Source organism: Eumetopias jubatus, unplaced genomic scaffold (assembly GCF_037043125.1).
Source record: "Eumetopias jubatus isolate StellerSeaLion01/CBP00866 unplaced genomic scaffold, mEumJub1_p1.0 scaffold_3, whole genome shotgun sequence".
In the NCBI taxonomy this organism is placed as follows: domain Eukaryota; kingdom Metazoa; phylum Chordata; class Mammalia; order Carnivora; family Otariidae; genus Eumetopias; species Eumetopias jubatus.
Window position 1 is genome coordinate 111,042,848 of NW_028274809.1, and position 13,224 is coordinate 111,056,071.

At 41.8% G+C, this 13,224-nt stretch overlaps 1 pseudogene; it reads right to left on the reverse strand.

Annotated features, from left to right (window-relative positions):
- Positions 1-5,598: 5,598 nt before the first annotated feature.
- On the reverse strand, positions 5,599-7,308 carry LOC114207307 (serine/threonine-protein kinase RIO2 pseudogene; annotated as a pseudogene).
- Between the last annotated feature and the right edge of the window lie 5,916 nt (positions 7,309-13,224).

A 13,224-nucleotide genomic window follows, 5' to 3' on the forward strand; every position in this document is an offset into this window, starting at 1 on the left:
TCTTGGCTCTTTCCACAGTTTGGCTATTGTGGACATTGCAGCTATAAACATCGGGGTATATGTATCCCTTCAGATCTCTACATTTGTATCTTTGGGGTAAAAAACCAGTAGTGCAATTGCTGGGTCATAGGGTAGCTCTATTTTCAACTTCTTGAGGAACCTCCAGACTGTTTTCCAGAGTGGCTGCACCAGCTTGCATAGCCACCAGAGCGTCGTCCTTCAGTGGAGCCGACTTCTAAAAGTTCCAATTTTGTGCTCTGCTGCTCTATCACCTGTCAGTAGTGGCTGACAGAGGCTCCCTCCCCCCGCTGTCTATCTTGCCAAATATCACCTCGGATTCACTTCTCCATACGTCCTACCTTCCAGAAAGTGGTTGCTTTTCTGTTCATAGAGTTGCTGTTATTCTCTTCTTCGATCTCCTGTTGAGAATGGTTTGATCCCTATCTAGCTGAATTCCTGAGACCAGACGAAATTTAGGTCTCCTACTCCTCGGCCATCCTGCTCCTCCCCCCCTTCTCTGCATTTTAATTGTATCTTTTAACTCATTCATATTTTTATGTGGTCTCCTTCTGGTGTGAAGGACTCACAGGAATATTCTCTTTGTCTTCAGGCTCTATTTTCACTTAGACTACTTCATCTGTCCTTTGCAAGCTATGTGTTTTCTTCCCTTTTCATAACTTCTGAGGTATGTTTGTTTAGTTTCTATGTCATTTCTGTCTCTCTGCCTCACCCTTAATTCCATTTGCTGTAAAATCATTGGGCAAATTTTCCTTGACAGTTTTTCTGCCTTTTCTGACATGAACTGCCTTCCTCTCAGGGTCTCAGTTCCAGGGCTGAATTGTGCTTTATATACCTTTGTTTTTTTTGCACTTTTCCCATGGTGCCATACTTTCTTGGGGCATTCAGTGGGCAGCCCTCAGTTAATGGGAACCTCAGACTCCTTCCTGCCTCTCTGAGAGCCAGAAGGGTAATAGGTGGGCTTCCTTCCGCCATCTGTGGTTGACCTTTTTACTTTCCATGTTGGCTTATTTACCCCATAATCACCCTCTCTCCAAATTTGGGGGCATGAGAGAACTCTTGGGATGTTTTAAACTTCTTTGTCCAATTTAGCCTCTGGTTGTAGGGAAGAGTAAGTGCATTGCTGAACTAAAACACTCTAATTTTTTTAACCTGATTTCCTTTTTTCAAGCTATGGAATGATGCACCATTTCCCTTCTTTGGAAACAGTAAAATTTTGCTGACTTCTGCCCTTTTGTTGGAGAGAAGATCTGTGATCTGGCTTCCCTCTCCCATCCTTATCCCATTTTATTTGACATCAAAGCCTCCAGCAGTCAGAACTGGGCCACACACAGTGTATATTTAGAAGTACTGCCATCCTTCCAGGACTGCATCCTCTTGCATTAACATATCAGTTAGAAACATGCTCCCCACACAAGTGAGGAACTGGATTTTTTTTTTCTTGCAAGATAAGAGACATATCATCTTCATTTTGCACTATATAAAACTGCAGTTAGGAAATTAAATTCCACATGAGGAGGAAAGATGTTGAGGTCACTTTCTATCACATGAAAATGCAGCATGAGAGACAATTAAGAGGCAGAAGCCTGGGCTCACAACTCCTTCAGTGCAGGTCCTAAAACAACCATGTCCCCTGTCCCTCATCCCAGGGAACTAGACGACAAGGGGTTTATCGTCCCCAAACAGAGCTAAAGCCCTGTGTGTAGGGCATAGTGAAAGAGACCATCTGCTTGTGAGGTGTATTTTTTGTTACCAGTATAAGCTGTTAAATTTAAGAAAAATATTGTGGTGGTGAAATAGAAATTCACTAATATATATATATATATATATATATATATATATATATATATATATATATATACATACACACACACATATATATGTATATATATATATTTTAAATCAAATTCCTATTAATTGGGGTGCCTGGGTGGCTCAGTCGGTTAAGTGTCTGCCTTCGGCTCTGGTCATGATCCCGGGATCCTGGGGTCAAGCTCTGCATTTGGCTCCCTGCTCAGTGGGGAGTCTGCTTCTCCCTCTCCCTTTGCTCCTCCCCACTGCTTGTGCTCCCCCCAAATACATAAATAAATAAAGTCTTTAAAAAAATTCCAGGTGGTTAGCATACAATGTATATTAATTTCAGGTGTATAATTTAGTGATTCAACACTTCCATAAAACTCCTGGTGCTCAGCACAAGTGCCCTCCTTAATCCCCGTTATCTATTTCACTCATCCTCCCACTCACCTCCCCTCTGGTAGCCATCAGTGTGTTCTCTATAGGTAAGAGTCTGTGTCTTGGTTTGCCTCCCCCTTTGTTGCCACTAGCTTGTTCTCCTTGACACTGACACTATGCCCGTCCTTCTCCCAAATGCATACCTGGGAAGATACAGGATGCTATAGAAAGTCCAAAGGTGGAACTTGGGTACCTCCTCTGGTTTGAACTGTACCTGCACACAGGGCAAGTTCCAAGGGAATCAGACACCTACCTGAAACAGGAAGCAAATAATAGCAACATCAACAATAACTCCTGACAACCGACATCAATTATTGTCTACTGGGAGTCGGGAACCATGTTATTTGTTTTGCAGCCATTATTTCATATACGTTGATCCCATGATACAGATAAGAACATAGAAGAAAAAAAAAAGTTAGGCTATGTATACAAAATCATACAACTAGAAAAGACCAGAATTAGAATTTTCCCCTACATCTGTCTCTGAAGTCCAACATATATTAACTTTTCCTTCTTTTCATCTGACCCCAAAAGATATGAAAAGGACCTAGAACTTTTTTTTTTAAAGATTTCATTCATTTATTTGACAGAGAGAGACACAGTGAAAGAGGGAACACAAGCAGAGGGAGTGGGAGAGGGAGAAGCAGGCTCCCCGCTGAGCAGGGAGCCTGATGCAAGGCTCCATCCCAGGACCCCGGGATCATGACCTGAGCCAAAGGCAGATGCTTAACAACTGAGCCACCCAGGCACCCCAAGACCTAGAACTTTTTGAAACAACCCAAATCAACCCTCAGTACTGTATAAACGTAGGGTCCCTAAGACCCTCTAAGAGTGCATAAATTGACAAAATCATGGAAAATAGAAAAAGACCCCATCATTCAAATACAAATTTCAACTTTATGAGTTAATAGGGGTGCCTGGGTGGCTCAGTTGGTTAAGTGTCTGCCTTTGGCTCAGGTCATGATCCCAGGGTCCTGGAATTGAGTGTGCTTCTCTCTCTTCCTCAGCTTGTCCCCTGAGCTCATGCTCCCTCTCTCACTCTGTTCTCCTCTCGAATAAGTAAATAAAATATTTTTTAAAAAGTTAATAGAGAATATTCTCCTCAGATGCCAAGGCAGTGTCCCTTCCACAAAACAAAACAAAATGATAAGTAGAACATGTTGGAAATCTCCAGTTGAGAGACCACTGCACCATGAAAATGCAACTATTTTTAGATGAAAATACAATTATAGCTGACCCTTGAACATCATGAGTTTGAGCTGTATGAGTCAACTTGTACATGGATTTTTTTCAATAAATATATTGGAAAAAATTTAGAGGCTTGCAACAATTTGAAAAAACTTGTGGAGGGAACTGCATAATTTAGAAATTTTGAAAAAATTAAGGAAAGTTAGGTATTATTGTAAGAATACAGTATATAATACATATAACATACAAAATATATGTTAATCAACTATTTATGTTATTGGTAGTAAAGATTCCAATCAACAGTGAGCTCTTAGTACTTAAGTTTTTGAGAGAGTCTAAAGTTGTATGTGAATTTCCACTGTGCAGGTGTTGATATCCCTAACCCCCTGCATTGTTTGAGGGTCAACTGCAATTTATTTGAAAATGTATTGTAGACAGTGAACACTAAAGTAGATATAAGAACAAAACCAAACCAGTGAATTAGAAGACAAATTACTGAAATTCTTCCAGGATTAAGGAGAAAAGGTGATGATAATGATGATGAGACAGGTGGGAGTCCTGTGGGATGCACATAGGTGATTATGTTGTAATAATTGAGTATTAGATGAACATTTCCCCTGAGCTGAATAAAGACATCAATGTTGAGATCAAAAGGCATCACCAAGAGCCAAACAAAATCAATCAAGAGATCCACATGGAGATATAATTTAATGCAACATTTGGATCAAGCTGGGAGAGAGTTGTCCACAAAGGGAAGATGCAGCAGTGATACTAAAGTGCACCTAGGTGGGTCCTGATGCCTGCTTGGGAAGTGTCTGCAACCATCAGAATTGTGTAGTACCCTCATTAAAGATTGAGGGACTGTCCCCAGACCTACTGAAGCAGATTTTCCAAGAGTGGGGTGCAGGGTCTCTTTCCCTAACAAGCTTTCCAGGAGATTCTAAAGTGCAGCTGGGCTTGGGGACCACTGCTGGCTGGATGCAATCAGATAGAGGCCGCATAAACTGGCCAGCTACACAAATGATACTCACTAACCGAAGCTTTCTTATACATTAACAAAAACAGTTAGCAAATAAAATGAGAAACAAGGCCAATTCAGGAAAAATATCCCAGAAATTATCTCAGCCAGAAATGTGCAAAACCTGTGTGATCCAAACAAGTGCATAAATGACAAACAGTGACACATAGTGAGTTTCAGGTTGGGAAAATTTAAACTTGTTTTTCAGTTGGGACAAGACGCTCAGGAATTCATGAAAATAGTGTTATTAATTCCTTGTCTGTCTACTAAGGGGAGGTTTGGCAAGAGTGATAAGGGACAGACATATTTCAAGTCTGGGGTAGAAGGAAGTTCTGAGTCCCTGACTGAGCCAGTAGGACCAATGGAACCAGCATTGGATAGAAAGGCCATGGTCTTAATTGCTGTCCTGATTCTCCCAGTAACCAGTGACCTTGGGGAAAAATATGGCTCTCTCTCACTTGCTGTTGGGTTTTTTGAATAATGCATGATTTTTCTAATTACACAATCAATAAAAACTCAAAAATGAACAAACGAAACACTCCTGAAAAATACAGAATGTTACCATATGCCCGCCATTCATGTTCAATGTTGTGTGTGTTTTCTCAGTCATTCCTGCAGTCCTGGGTATGGCGCCTGTAGGAAGCTGTGGTGACACTGCTTGACTGCTGTTCTTTACACTTGGTGATGGACTGTGAACCTCTGCATGTCAATAACCTGCTGCAACAAGGTTTGTAGGGTCTCATGCATGGTTGCTTTGTCATTTATATGACTGCTTTCCTGTTTTTAAATATTTTGGCTCTTTCATTTTTTCACTATTAAAAATGACTTTGTAATAAATGTTCTTGGACTTAGAAAGTTGCTGCTTTTCCAATTTTTTCTTTCTATGAGAAGTACCAAGAAGTTGAATTGGTGTCATAGGGTAAGCTTATTTTTAATAATATACTAATAAATATGTGCTACATGACTACAAAGACGGATAGTCAGGCCTGCTTACCTCTTCACCTCTTAATCTATAGAATGAGGTTCTATGACATGAACCTCTTGTTTAGAATTTTCACAGCCACTCTTTTTTTTTTAATAGGTGAAAGAGAGTTTATTTATCTATTTATGTATCTGTCTTGGTCTAGAAAAGACTAGGGGTGGCTTAAAAAGGGATTATAGTAACTTTATGGAAAATGTTCAAGATCTTAAATATATTACTCTCCCCAAAAGTTGGCTGCTTCCAAGCTTGATTTAATATTTTGCATGTTTTCTCTCCATTGTTTCATAAGTATATTTGCTTCTCCTTTTTGCAATCGACATCTGACAGCTGATTTTTGCTGTTTTGTCAACTGACGTTTCACCTTCTGCTTCACCATCTCCGGAGGAATTGTTGAACAGCTTAAAACACTGCCCGCAGAAGTAACACTCAGAGTTCTTGTTCTGTACTGTTTAATATCTTCTGTATTTTCTTCATCTCTGAAAGGCCTGATTTCTTTGTTTAATGACGACAAGGCAATCAGATGAGGGCATGCATCTTCATACTTTTCATAGCCCATGGGGATTCCTCCTTGACCTGCTTTACCATCTTGCCTGGTGTCATATTCAGTTTTGTTTTTCTCCTCAGAACACTCAGTTACAGAACTGTTGTCAACATCCTGCCCTTTTATTTCTTCTAAAGCTTGAATGAATTCAGGTATTTCAAAACTGTGTGCATCAGCACTCTCCTCTGACAAATAATCTTCCTTTATTTGCTTAAGATTTCCAGATGATATGCAACAGCAGTCAGCTGTTTCATCTGTAGAGTTTCGATTGCTCTGATTTTCTAAACTACAAACCTTTCCTTTCTCTGACATCTCTTCATCAGAATATGAGAATTCAGACCTGTCTTCTGTTTCAATATTTTTATCATCTGGACCTACTGGATGAAGCAGTTCATCATCTGCCTGCATTTCCTTTGTGTAGCCACTGGCAGAAACCTCTACATCAAGAGACTCCTCCCTCCTGATATCACTAAAAGTTGGATAAAGCTCACTTTCATAGCCAAAACGTTTCATGAAGAAATCTCTAATGCATTTAACATCTCTGTCAAAATACCATTCAGCACTGTGATGAGAAGTTGAAACCATCTGTGGAAAGTCGATCATGGTGATGTGGTCATTATCCAAAATGAGATTAAATTCATTAAAATCTCCATGAATCAGTCCATGATTTGCAAGTTTGACAATTAGTTCCATAGCTTCATCATATACTGATGCAGGATCTTCAACATGGTGTATCTGACATAGAGGATAGCCATTTATGAGTTCCATGACCACTGCATGGCGATTATAATCAATTGGTTTTGGTACTGGGAATTTCCTCTCATACAATGCCTTCATATAGGCAAATTCCTTCATGGCAGAGAGACGAGATAAATAAAGCCAAGACATGTTATGCCTGTGTTTATGATAATCACGTTTGTTTTTCAGATTTCGAAAGGAGGTTCTTCCCAATCTGTGAAGCTTTAATGCAAATTGCTGCCCTTCTTCATTTGCAACAATGTAAATATCAGATTCTTTGCCAACACCCATCTGGTTTCCAACAGACCCAACTACCTGTCTAGAAGAAAGTGTTTTCAAAGCTAGGTAATCATAGCCTGCATTTGTCAGCTGGTAGCCCTGGACAGTTTTGGTACACTCCCAAGCTATGAGTTTATGTTTCACTAATTCTCTTAAAACTTTATTACAGCCACCATGTTTAAGGCTGGCTATAGAAGCAACTAAACCGCAGGGAACTATTTCATGGTTCTTCATGCCCATTTCAACCAAAGTCAGGACCCTGAAGTCATCCCGGCTCATGTAACGTAACTTGGCCACATTCACTTTCCCCATGGCGGCTCAGTATCAAGCCAGGAAACTCCTTCACAACAGCTGGAGAGCACAAGGTAAACCTGCACACTAACCTCTCTGGTGCCTCACCCACAGCCACTCTTTTGACAGCATGTAACTAGCACTGTGGTCCTCACTGGCCTAGGTCCTGCCTACTGAGTTGACATTCAAGGCTCCTGGCCTGTGGAAAGGCCCATTCTGATGGGAAGATGGACAAGGAGAGAGACAAACTCCTGTGCCCAGGGAGAACTCTGGGGCTTGGGAGCCTGCAAACTCCCTCAACTCTGAATAATCCTTGAAGGTGAATGTAACTTGCCAAGGATGCTCTCTGAAAGTAGACCTGTCCCAGCTGGAGGCTCATTCCAGTTGAGGTCAGGTAGGATGCTCAACACCTGTCCAGTCCAGAGCCTGGGCAACATTGGGTTGGGCAGGGAGAAATGCATCGCTTTTAGGTGTCCCCATGAACAAGTTCTAAACAGCTTATAGGTCCCTCAGAGACTCCCCACCCCAGCCTGGTTACTGTGCTGGGAGCCAGCTAGAACTGCCTTGTAACAGGCCTGCACCCATCTCTCTGAGACCTCAAAACTCATGGCCAAATCCTTCTGAGAAGGTGTAGGAGACTGGCTGCCCCAGCCTGCCAACACATAGCTTCCCCCTGCCTCCCCAAGTTCCATATCTTATGTTACCAGCCAACCCCTCAAGCCTAGGCTAACCCAGTGGGGAGTGGGGTGAACCCACAGGCTTATGCCCCCCCCCCCAATCTGGGGCAGGAAGGCAGACATTCTTTCTGCTTTGTGCCAGGTGAGGTCACCCTTCCCTAGAGTAAAGGTAGCAGAGCTCCTCTGTAAGTCATCAGTGGGGAGGAGATGTTCCTCAAGAGACTTTGAAGTGAGGCAGATTCCCAGTGACCCTGAACCCCATCTTCTCAAGGCAGAGCTTCTCTGGAGGTATTAACCATCAGGGACCTTTGTTGAGGAGACATGGAATACTCAGCACAACTAAGGGAGCAGAAGATGAGGTATATGTTTCCCAAGTGTGCAGGGCACTAAGGGGAAGGAAGGGGGCTAAGGCCATCCAGGCAGGTGGAAAGTGTAATGTGGGAGCAGTACAGAAAGGATGCAGTGAAGGGGGAGGGGGAGACAAGGGGACCAGGGCTTGAGCTGACCTAGGAAGAATGGAGATGTCAGGACATGGGGAAGGGAGAGGGGTGTGATCATGTTCCCTGAGATCCCACAGGGGCAGGAGAGGGTCTGACAGGGAGGGAAGAGGCCAGCCATAGGGCTGGTGAGGATTTCTTCAGAGAATAGTGTTGACCATGGCACAAGGATCCCAAGAGACTGCCTCATGGGTCTGCTATGGCAGGGTTGGCAGGATGGCTGAGTCGTTTTCAAAAAATTGACAGAGCCAGATAGGAAGATGCCCGGGTTCATCAGCCAGGGTCTCTTAGGCATGATTAGTGCATGACTTTTTCCTCATCTGCTAAGCTATTAAAACACAAAGGCATCTGTCTTCCTCTGGAAGATGCTGGAATGTTTTACACAATTTTCCATCCAGTTCCCAAGACCCTCAGACTCCTGAGAGCCCCTGGCTTTTGCAACCTGTTTGTGCTCCATGGTTTGATAATATAGGGACTCTCCCCGCCACTTCCTACAGGTCCTAGGGGGCTCCCACCTCTAAGGCAGTCAGTTTACAAACATACACAGTCCTGGAAGCTGAGACATCTTTTCTCCAAAGGAGCTCTTTTCAGGAGTTCCCAAGATAGAGTTGCTCCTGTCTTCCACAGGGAAATTCCCCAGGTGGGCAGCAGCAGAGCCAACACATATATCAGGAGAAATGTTCTAGTGAAGTCTTTAGAATGCCTTTTCATAAGCCTTCAGAATGTTAATACTCTAGCACCAAAGAGAGAAAATCTGACAACCAAAATTTCCTGTTACCTTCTTAGCATTTCCATTCCTACTCTAGCAGTGAAGCAGAGCAATTAACCTGGCACTAGAGACTTGGACCAGACACATAGCATTCCCAACACACCTGTGTCAGTGCACTCATGCCTGGACAAGTGTCAGCAGCATTGTCCTTGGTGTTCCTTGTTCCCTGTAGAATTCTCCATCCCTGATGGCATTGGAATGTAGGGCTCAGAGGCATAGCCTCTTCTCTATCACTGTGATAGATAGACTATTTCCCTTGAAGGTGTGGGTGGCTCAGCCCATACATGCCACAAGAAAAGGCTGCCCACTAATGAGTCAGTTGAGATGGGAGCACCAATTTATGTGAATGTGTGCAGGTTGAGGGGGCTCCAGGCATAGCTGAGGTCCTGCAACTCAACCCAAGCCCCTGGCCTGCCAGCCCCTTGAGTCTCTGGGGGCAACACGCTCTTCCTCTGCTCTCACTAGATTGCTTCTCTCCTCTCTAAAAATATACATGCATGTCTTTGTTCCTGCCCATTCAGCTGCCTTCTTCATTCATTCACTCAATAAGTACTAACTGTCAAAAGTTTCAACCTTGTTCTGCACACTGTGGGGATTCAGCAGAGAGAAAAGTAGACAAATGTCTCTGCCCTCATGGGGCATATCTTCTATTGGGTAAGAGATAATAACACAAGATAAACAAGTAGGAGGTATGATGTTTTATCATGATAAATTCTAAGGAGAGAAATCCAGTAGGGAACTGGAAGAGGGGCTTTTGAACTGTCCTCTTGCCCCTTTTACCTCTCTCCAAGCTGACCCACCCTTCAAGGCTAGGCTGCTCCCATCCTCACCCCACAGCTGTGGAAGACCCCTCTGAAGGCTCTTTCTGAACCTGTTCTTCAGAGTTTCATGTCCTCCCAGTTAATGCCAGAAGATGTTACATTCCTCAAGGACTGTGGCCTGTTGATTATGCATGTCCACAAAGAATCAAACAGCATACCCAGTGGACCTCATGGGAACTTACACTTGACTGTGTGACAACAAGTGTGAATCTGTGTACAAGTCCCAGGGTCCTGGCCCATGGAGACTGTGTGGATGCTCCATTCCATGAACAGCAGGAGCCTGGAAAGCAGAATGCTGAAAAGGGAACTTGGCTATCAGGGAATCCACTTGGTCATGCTTTCATATTTCATTGTGACTGTGATTAAATAGGGACTACCTAGATTTTTAGAAACTCAAAGAGGTTAAGAGGGACAAGCCCAAGATTGCAAAACTATTGAGCAGAACCCAAGATTTGAAGATCAGCCCAACTGATCTCATTCTTTAGGTCTAGAGAAATGGAGGTAGCTCTGAAATCAAATTACCTATGTGCCGATTCTGCCTAGATCCAACCCATTCTAGTAGAATTTGAGCGAATTTTATATATTAAAGCCAGAAACAATTGCTGCATGACTTATAATAGGGTTAATAAATGAACAACAACAAGAACAACAACAACAACATCAAAGAAGACATGAGAAGAGGGGCAGGCAGGATCATGCTGAAGATGGCTGGATATATTGAGATCTGGAGTTGAGCTCCAATTATGTTGAAATAGAGCTGTCAGGGGAAAGGAAATTATATGTATACTTTCTCACCCTCTGGGGCAGAATTGGACCCATTAAGCACACTTGGGAAAAGGTTCTTTCAAACTCCTGTTACCAGGTGGAGTGACGGTCAGGAGGGCTGGGTGGCTTCGGGCACTGTTCAGAGAGAAGAGAGCCTTCTGATTACACTGTGGGATATGATGAGGATGTTGTGGGTGTGAGCAGCCACAGTCCTTTGGAAAACATTTTGGTGGCACATACGAAGAGTTTTAAAAAGCTCCTATCTTTTGCCTCAGTAATTACTTTAGTAGGAATTTACCCTTAAATTCTCATTAGGAATCTGGGCAAAGATACCACATAAAGTTGTTTTTTGAAACAATATGTAAAATAGGGAAAAACGGAAGCAAGTTAACTGCCCATCATCCAGGGTATGGTGAGACACAATCATGAGCAGCATATTATTAAGACATGAAAATTATGTGTACAAAGAGTTTTTAGTCATGGGGAAATGCTTACAATATATTGTGAAGTGAAAAAAGAGCAGAGAACGCAATTGAGTCACTTCCTCAGAGAAGCCTTCCCTGACCTCTCAGACGAGGTCATAGTCCCCTACACTTCTCTCTCTTAACACATATCATAATTGTAATTCTATTTTATTAATTATGTGCACAAACATGTTTCTCAGCATGCATTAGAATGAAAGCCTGAAAGGAGAGAAATCAAGTTTGTTGTGCCCAATCATTAATTCTCAGGGCCAATAGTACTTGGCACATGGCAGCCACTCAATAAATATCTATTGAATCATAAGGAATCATGCAATAGGTGACACTTTATTCCCGGCTTCTTGCACTTAGCATGTTTTCATGAGTCCTCCATGTTATAGCAGGTATCAATAATTCACTTCTCATTGCTGAAAGATATTCTATTGTGTGGATGTACAATTTGGTTTGTCCATTTATCAGTAGCTAGACATTTAGGTTGTTTCAACTTTTTGGCAACTATAAGTAATGCTGCTATGAGCATTTGTATACAAGTTTTTATGCAGACCTATGTTTTTATTTCTCTTGAACATATATCTAGGAATGGAATTGCTGAGTAACTCTGCATTTAACTGTTTGAGGAATTGCCAAAATGTTTTCCACCATTTGACATTCCCACCAGCACTGTGTGAGAATTGAAATTTTTCTGCATCCTCACCAACATTTGCTGTTGTCTTTTTTATTTTAGCTACCTAGTGGTTATGAAGCAGTATCTCTGTATGGTTTTGACTTGCATTTCCATAATAAATAATAATGTTGAACATCTTTTCATGTGATTATTGGCCATTTGTGTATCTTTTTTAGAGAACTATCTACTCAAATTTTTTTCCTTTTTAAACTGGAATATTTATCTGTTCATTGTTGAATTATAAGGGTTCTTTACATATTCCACATACAAGTTTCTTATTATATATATGATTTGCAAACATTTTTTCCCATTCTATGGATGATCTTTTCCCTTTCCTGATGGTATGCTTTGAAGCTTAAAAATTTTAAATTTTGAGGAAATCCAACTTGTTTGCATTTTCTTTTTTGCTTGTGCTATTGATATTGTATCTAAGTAATGATTGTCTAATTTAAGGTAACCAGTGTTTCCTTAACCTTATGTTTCCTTCTAAGGAGTTTTATAGTTTTAGCTCTTACCTTTAGGTCTATGATCCATTTTTTTAAGTTAATTTTTGTATATGGTGTGAGGATATCCATTTGTCCCAGCACCATTTGTTGAAGAGAATATTCTTTCCCCGTTTAATGATCTTGGCACCCTTGGCAAAATCAATTGACCATAAATATGATGCTTTATTTCTGGACTTTCAACTCATTCCATTAATCCCTGTGTACTTCCTTATTATAGTACTGCACTGCCTGATTATTTTCCTTTAAATTTTTTTATTGTTATGTTAATCACCATATATGACATCATTAGTTTTTGATGTAGTGTTCCATGATTCATTGTTTGTGCATAACACCCAGTGCTCTACACAGAACATGCCCTCTTTAATACCCATCACCAGGCTAACCCATACCCCCAACGCCCTCCCCTCTAGAACCCTCAGTTTGTTTTTCAGAGTCCATCGTCTCTCATGGTTGGTCTCCCCCTCCAATGTCCCCGCCTTCATTCTTCCCCTCCTGCTATCTTCTTCTTTTTTTCCTTAACATATATTGCATTATTTGTTTCAGATGTACAGATCTGTGATTCAACAGTCTTGCAAATTCACAGTGCTCACCATAGCACATACCCTCCCCAATGTCTATCACCCAGCCACCCCATCCCTCCCACCCCACCCCCACTCCGGCAACTCTCGGTTTGTTTCCTGAGATTAAGAATTCCTCATATCAGTGAGGTCGTATGATACATGTCTTTCTCTGGTTGACTTACTGTACTCAGCATAA